The sequence below is a fragment of the Elgaria multicarinata genome, chromosome 1 (assembly GCF_023053635.1).
Source record: "Elgaria multicarinata webbii isolate HBS135686 ecotype San Diego chromosome 1, rElgMul1.1.pri, whole genome shotgun sequence".
NCBI classification, from domain to species: domain Eukaryota; kingdom Metazoa; phylum Chordata; class Lepidosauria; order Squamata; family Anguidae; genus Elgaria; species Elgaria multicarinata.
Window position 1 is genome coordinate 102,199,024 of NC_086171.1, and position 7,414 is coordinate 102,206,437.

The following is a 7,414-nucleotide window of genomic DNA, read 5'->3' on the forward strand; positions in this document are numbered from 1 at the left end:
ATTATAAGCCACACCTCTCTAACAGTGGGAATTGTGGGAGGGGGTTGTTTATTTTAATATGCTGAGAACCTAATGCAATCCATTTGGAAAGACGGTTCAAACAGAAGGATTCCAGAACTGACCAGGGTGGAAAATCTAATCAGACTGGAAAAAACCAAAATTTAAGAAATGTCAGCAAGTAGGCCCAAGGTCCAGAAAGCCAAAAACACCTTCTTTAATTGGAAGGTGCATCCATTTCAGTTATATTCATGGTGGAAAGGAAACCACCCACCCCAAATTACTTAACAAAGCATTGCGTTTTTGGAAATATTTCCCCATATAAGCAGAGGAATCCCACATATAACATAAACAATCCAAAGTATAATATTCATCTTTAGTGTGTTAACTTTACCCAACAAACTCAACTTTAATGATGCCCATCTATCTATATCTCATGCAATCTCATTGATCAAGTTATTCAAATATTATTTAATCAATTGGGATATATCTCTGGGAATATGTATTCCCAAGTAAGTAATAAAATCTGGGCACCACCAAAATTGCCTACTAGCCAACACACTAGTAAATGTACTCTCTTCAGTTGGTTTCAGACTTTGACTAATTAATTGAATAACCAGATAGATCACCGAAAGTATTAATCAATTTCATCAAAGATGGACTAGATGACTAGAGTTTTGAAATTAACAATAAAAGGTCATCAGCCTAATGAATAATATTTAAATTCTAAACCAGCATGCACAAAAAGTGAGTACTACTATTCTGTCTAATCATGCAAGCAAGAGGTTCCAAACATAAATCAAATATTAATGGAGAAAGTGGACATCCTTGTCTAGTGCCTTGCCCAACCAGGAAAAAAACCTAAAAAAAAACCCTAGCCATTAGTCATAACTTTAACTCTTGGGGTTGAATATAAAATTTTAACCATTTTCAAAAATTCTACCGCAAAACTGACATTACTCAATGTTGCAAACATCAGTTTCCAGTAGATTTATCAAAGTCCTGAAAATAATTTTAACTTTTGGCTTAATTATGAAATGGCAAGAGCAACCACAATTTTTTAAAAGTTTCTTATTTTGTTGTAGAGCAAACCAATTTTCTTTCTTGCCCTTTTGTATTATACTTTTTTTAAAGGCAGAAAATATTCACGTACGATGTTGAAGTGATTACCAAAGATAATAAACACTGTTTGTCTACAACAAATCTTACTTTATTGTGCACTCAACTAACAAGATGATGTAAATACTGTACTGTATTTAATTTTTTTAGTCAATGATTAAGTTCATTGTATGCAGACATGTTCTTCAAAAATGGCTCTTTGAAGAAGCTGTGGTCTCACCTTTTTTCCTCCCTGTCTGTTGCTGCAGAATGCTGCACCACCTTTGTTGGATGAGTTTTCCAGTTGCGCACTGGATGCAACTTTGGCATTGGTCTCCACAATTGCTTCATATGGATTCAAGGATAAAAATACAGACATCCTGCATGGTCAGAAGGTTTCTGCTGCCTGCTTCAATTGTTCCAGTTGTGGTGAAGAGTCTCTCAGAATTGATCAGCCTTTACCAACCTGGATCTCTCCAGATGTTTTGGACTATGACTACCATCAATGGAATCAGTTACCTTGGGAGGTTGTGGGCTCTCCCACACTAGAGGCCTTCAAGAGGCAGCTGGACAACCATCTGTCAGGGATGCTTTAGGGCGGATTCCTGCATTGAGCAGGGGGTTGGACTCCATGGCCTTGTAGGCCCCTTCCAACTCTGCTTTTCTATGATTCTATGATCAGTCCCACCAAGCATGATCAATGGGAGTTGTATTCTAAAATCATCTGGAGGGGCCCTGGTTGGGGAACACTGTAGTAGGTACTGGTGGGGGGACAAGCAAGGGAGGCCACAACAACAGCATATAGCAAGGACCACACATTACACTTGTAGTCCCAATATAGCACAGGATTATTTAGGCCATGTCTACACCAGCCTGGGGGCAGACTCCTGGGGGCAGAGGGAACAGGTACAGGTTTTCCCAGGGATAAAAAAAACTCTGGGAAAACCCAATTCTTCTCGCAGTCTCGGAATCATCTCAAGACTGCAGGAGGTGCGGTCACCCATCTCGGCTTCTCCCTTCCTCCTCTTGAGTAGCAGGGGTCAGTCGAGAGAAGGGGCAGGGCTGGGAGGAATGCAGGGACTTTGGGGGGGGGAGCAGAGGGGGTCTTTTTTTTTTACCTTGGTTTTCATTGGAGTGCAAGTGCAGTCCAGCTCCTCTTCTTTTTTTAAAAAATATGGCGGCTGTGATGGGCACGACGTCTGGTACGTCACATGGCCGTTTGGGCAAAGGGTGACAATCCTGGAAGCAGGTAAGTCTGGGATCATCTCCCCTGTGTGCCTCTACACCCTTAGGTGTAAAAAGGGCCTTAGGGTACCTGTGTACATGACAGTTGAGCCAGATATCCATTGTGAAATGCACAGTCCCATCAATGCAGTCTCTAACAGATGCTGCGAGCGCTAGGATAATTGTGTTTGAAACGTAGCTCCTTGCAGGCATCTTCCACTTAGGTAGAGAGTGGTGGATAAGCTCCCTGTAATGTGTGGCTCATCAAAAGGGAGAATGGCTCCATTCCCTTGGCAATTAACTCTGCAAGTCACTTGTAGTGTTCCTTTGGGGCTGCCAGGTTTTCTTCCTAGCTAGTGTTTCATGAAAACTTAGCTGAATACTACAATTGTGAAGGGAGGTGGCGCTGGAGAGGAGAGCTGTGAAGAAGCTGTGGATGATAGTGGTCAAGTGATATTGATTTTGGCCCTCTTCTTTAGCATTAAGTCACTCCGGAACAATAACATCTTGGACAACCTCTTTTTCTCTCCAACCCAAGAATGGGTACTTCTGACCTGCAGACCAAATCTGGCCTGCAGGTCCTTGGGTGAGGCCCTTCCTTCTCAAGGCTAATGGGGAAAAGGGTTCCCCTTAGTGTGCCACTGACTGCCCCAATGAAGCAGGTGAGGGACATGCTACATGCTTCACTCACCCCACATCCTCCCGTATAGGAGAAGGCGTGGGCGGTGAAGTCACCCCAACTGAAGCACCAGCTGGAGAAACGCTCCTTCAGCCAGCACTTTGGCTGGAAACCAAAGGATGTCAGGGAATGTGGCCCCACCCCTGAATGGAATCTGGCCCACTGAGAGCTTCATGGGAGGCCATCCAGCCCCACACCCAGATACAGTTCCCCACCCCTCATCTAAGCACTCTACAATGCTTTCACTGCACAACGTATTTGTCTGTTTCAACGCATCAGAAATGGTCCTATACAAAGGCAGGGAGGTTGTTTGGCCACACTCACATGTTGGCCGAGTACTTCCTCTGTGGGGGATGGAGTGCTGCTGCTATCCTACTTGTAGTGGATAGATGCATTCACAGAAAGGAACAAGAATAATCTTTCCCGCTAGTCTAAGTACATCAGTGCATACTACATGAAAGGAAACCGTGCCCCCTACCCATAAGCAGCACAACTCCATCACGAGTTCAATATTCAAGTTCAGCGAAAGGCTGAACACAAAGAGAATACAATGCCATTGCCGTCTTTTCCCCAACACACAAGTCTTACTCTACTTGCCCCTGAAAAATGACTTTTTATATGTGATACTGCCACACGTAACTAGCCAGAAGAGAAACAAACGCTTAACCGAGAGTGAGAAAGAGGTGGATACAAATTGGCACATGTAATTCTTAAAATATGATTGGTTGATGTATGGTATCAAATCCAAATTTTTGCATTTCTTGGTTACTTTGGCAAAAACCTAACCAGAGGATTAAAGTAAAATTCTGAATACGTCAAAATTGTTGTGGGCTGCTTTTGTGGTGTTCATTGTAGGTTGTGCAGGTGGGGGAAGATTTTGTGTATTGCGGATGAATGCTTTTTGTATTGTGTTGTTTTTGGATTACATTTTTATGGTATTTGTTTTTATTTGTAGTGCATTGATTATGGTTTATATTGATTTGGGTTTTTTTCTGTTACATTGGTTATGGATTTCCATATTTGTGTGTGAGAGTTGCTTTGAGACTGTTGGGGTTTTTTTGCAGTGGGAAGGAAGTGGCACGTAAATGATGATGATGACATTGTTGTTGATGATGACAGGGGTTATTTTCATTTCCTTCTATAACTAAAAGATTACAGTAAACAGCCTGAGCATGTGCAAGGGCGGCACAGTTTGGCTGCTTAGTGATGCAAGCCACACAAACGGCACAGGCACAAAAATCTGCCCTGAGGAGGTTACCTATTTGATCCAGAGATAACAGTGGGGTTTCCTCACCCAGTACTAGAGAAAGGCTGCCTTTCACAAGCTCTGGAGGAGGACCTGTGTTTTCTCTGGGCAGAGAGAGGCCAAGGAGCGATCTCACAGGACCTTCTTTTCATGGAGAAATGAACCCCTGTGAGGTCAAGGGTGGGGCTTTGGGGGAGGGGAGGGGCTCCAGCACAAAGCTTTAGGGAGGGACCCCCTGACAGCATCTGGTCTCAGTACAGCGATCCAGAAGGCAGTCCAGTCACGAGGCAGAACCATTCCCCACCCCTGCTCTAAAGCACTATTTGGCCCCTGGCTCTAGTTGCTCAAGCTTGGAGATTTATTTATTTATTTATTTATTTATGTTTGCAGTTATATCCCACCTTTTCTCCTGCAAGGAACCCAAGGCGGCGTACATAATCCTCCTCTCCACTTTATCACATCAGAAGTGGTCCTAAAGCTGCAGGAGCTATACTAGAGTGACCAGATTTAAAAGAGGGCAGGGCACCTGCAGCTTTAACTGCTGTGATGAAGAGGAAATTTCACCAGGTTCCCCATATATACAAATGACACCTGCTGAAATTCCCTTTTCAGTACAACTGTTAAAGATACAAGAGCCCTGTCCTCCTTTTCATAGGGTCACCCTACACAACAACAACCCTGCAAATTGTGTTGGGCTAAGAGTCTATGACTGGCCCAAAGTCACCCAGTGGGTTTCCATAGCTGAGGGGGGACTAGAACCTGGATCTCCCGACTCCCAGTCCAACACTTTAGCCACTACACCACACTGGCTCTCCAGTGTGGGTTCAAGTAAAAAATAAACAGGTCTTGGAAGCCGGAGGCCCGCCCTTTTCAACCTAGGCCTTTGAAATGGCCTTGCCGAATCTATCAGTTTTCTCCCAGCCCTTGGTATCTAGTAAAGGCCAGGAAAATGGCTCCACTATTGCTCCTTGCATGGCAATGGTAAGCTCAGAGAACAGGTTTCTCCTGTTCACCTCTTGCGTTTTCCAGACTGGGGAGAGCAGCGTGTTCTTTTAATAATAGATGAGAACAGACGGCTTCGTGTGACACAGATGTTTAGGCTTCTTAACAAATTAATTAGGGGAATCTAGGAAGCCAGGTGAAGTAAGCACGCATATTTTATATGTATTCCCATAGTCTGCTGGTTTACTCATGGGCATGAGAGCTTGAAAGCTGAGTTGCCTTTTTCTCATCTAAGGAAGAAGGGGAGATACAGGCTTATGGCCTGCACAATCAAAAATGTATTTTCTTACTTGAAACTCACGCTTGAACGCCTGCTAAGAACTCCTGCATGTTAAACTGTGGTTAATTTTAACTAATTTTAACTATGGTTAGAGGAAACAATCTAATATTGTAAACCTTGCCTTGAAGATGGTCTTCTCCTGCTAACCATAGCTAATTGCAGTTTGTTGGGTTTGAATGAAACAACAAGCCATGGTTAATCTAAAATGGCAGTGGAACTATTCAAATTTCTGTTCACAGCCATACCACAGAAGGTGTGTGCACTCCTGAGGATTGCGTGGGCTTCTTCTTGTATTGCTAAGCTAAGGTTTACTGTTATGTATGAACCAGCCCAATGTGAACGCCCCACCTCAGTGAAACATAGCGGGGTGGGGTGGAAATCAGAGGGAAACCAAAAGAGTTTGCGTTTTTCAGGAAGGGTTTTGCCCACCACAACTCTGCACCAAGGACAATCATATTCCACTACAAGGCTTTATGAAATTTATGCTATTTAGAAATTTTGCATATGCATGCTCAAAACGTTCAGGCTTTCATGATAACCCTAGTGACATTAATGGAGAAATAGTCCTCACTAATAGCTTACGATTGCGATCCTAGACGTTCATCAGATTGCACCGTAAATTGCTATGCAAGTTTGGACTGAGTTTTGCATGTCCAAGATTTTAAAAGCAACACCCACCCACCCAGAAAGAGTTTTAAATTGAATCCACTACACAGGCTGCATCTTGAGTTGCCAGGTCCTAACTCAAGACACTCAGCCTCTTTCTGAAAAAGCTTGAAGGAAGAAAGAGAATTCAAAGCAGGGCATTTTCTGTTCCCTTGCCTTGGTAATTGCTTTGATCACTATTTTCTTTTGTTTGCTGGTAGCAAGCAGGATTCTAGTTGTGTTACTTAACATGTGAGAAAGAAGGGTGTGCAAAGGAGCTGCTGAAGCTGAGGGGCAGGAGATAAAGGACCAGGGGTCAATAAGCATTAGAGCTAATTGAATACGATCGCTTTGTGCATCAATAAAACACCACACAAAGAGGATCTTGGTACAACTAAATGTACAATCACAACAAGATTGCTTTTTTGCATTATTTTATCACTGTGCATCCTGGTCATGTCGAAGTGGGGAAAGGAAGACACAGAAGGAACTGAGGACTGCTGCAAAGCAAACCACACATGCACCGTGCTTTGTACATTGAGGTGTTGCTGTTTTTAATGGAACAATGGCAAATTCCAAAAATATTGATTCCACTTTGGAGACAAAATCATGTAATTTGAAACTGACATCAAGGAAGAAATTTAGAAGAGAATTTTGGAAGCATGCTAGAGATGTTGCTTGCTTATTTTGATTCCCTAGTACAGAGCGTTCCAAAGTGTGTGTTGCGACACGTTAGTGCGTCAGCTGCAGTGTGTAAGTGTGTCGCACGAACGTAACAACAAACCTCTGAGTCTATGTGAAATAAGCAATACTAACTTGCATGCATTTTTACGCAGCAAAGGTGCTGATTAGTGTGGTGCACTAGTATATTCCCCTTCCGTTGTATCCGTGTATGCACACCGCGGTCGAGGGATCATACAGGTACTGCGCATGCGCAGTATGCATAATCGGGTCGAAACAGCTGATTTCACATCACTTCCCGTGACACAGATGCACCTGAAGTGACACATTCGAGAAATTCCATGGGTCCAGTTTTTTGACAGAACACCGTCTCAACTGCCGCTCGATCACAGCTCGACAAAATTGGTTCAATGTGAAAAGTCTTGGAAATGTATGTTATTATCTTGCAAATCATATATTTTAAAAAATATAAATGAAAGGTTTTCATGAGATATGTTGTGTCCCCATACGTTTTGTTATTACAATTTATGTATGTGTCCGTATCTCTTATAAGAGGTTAGTT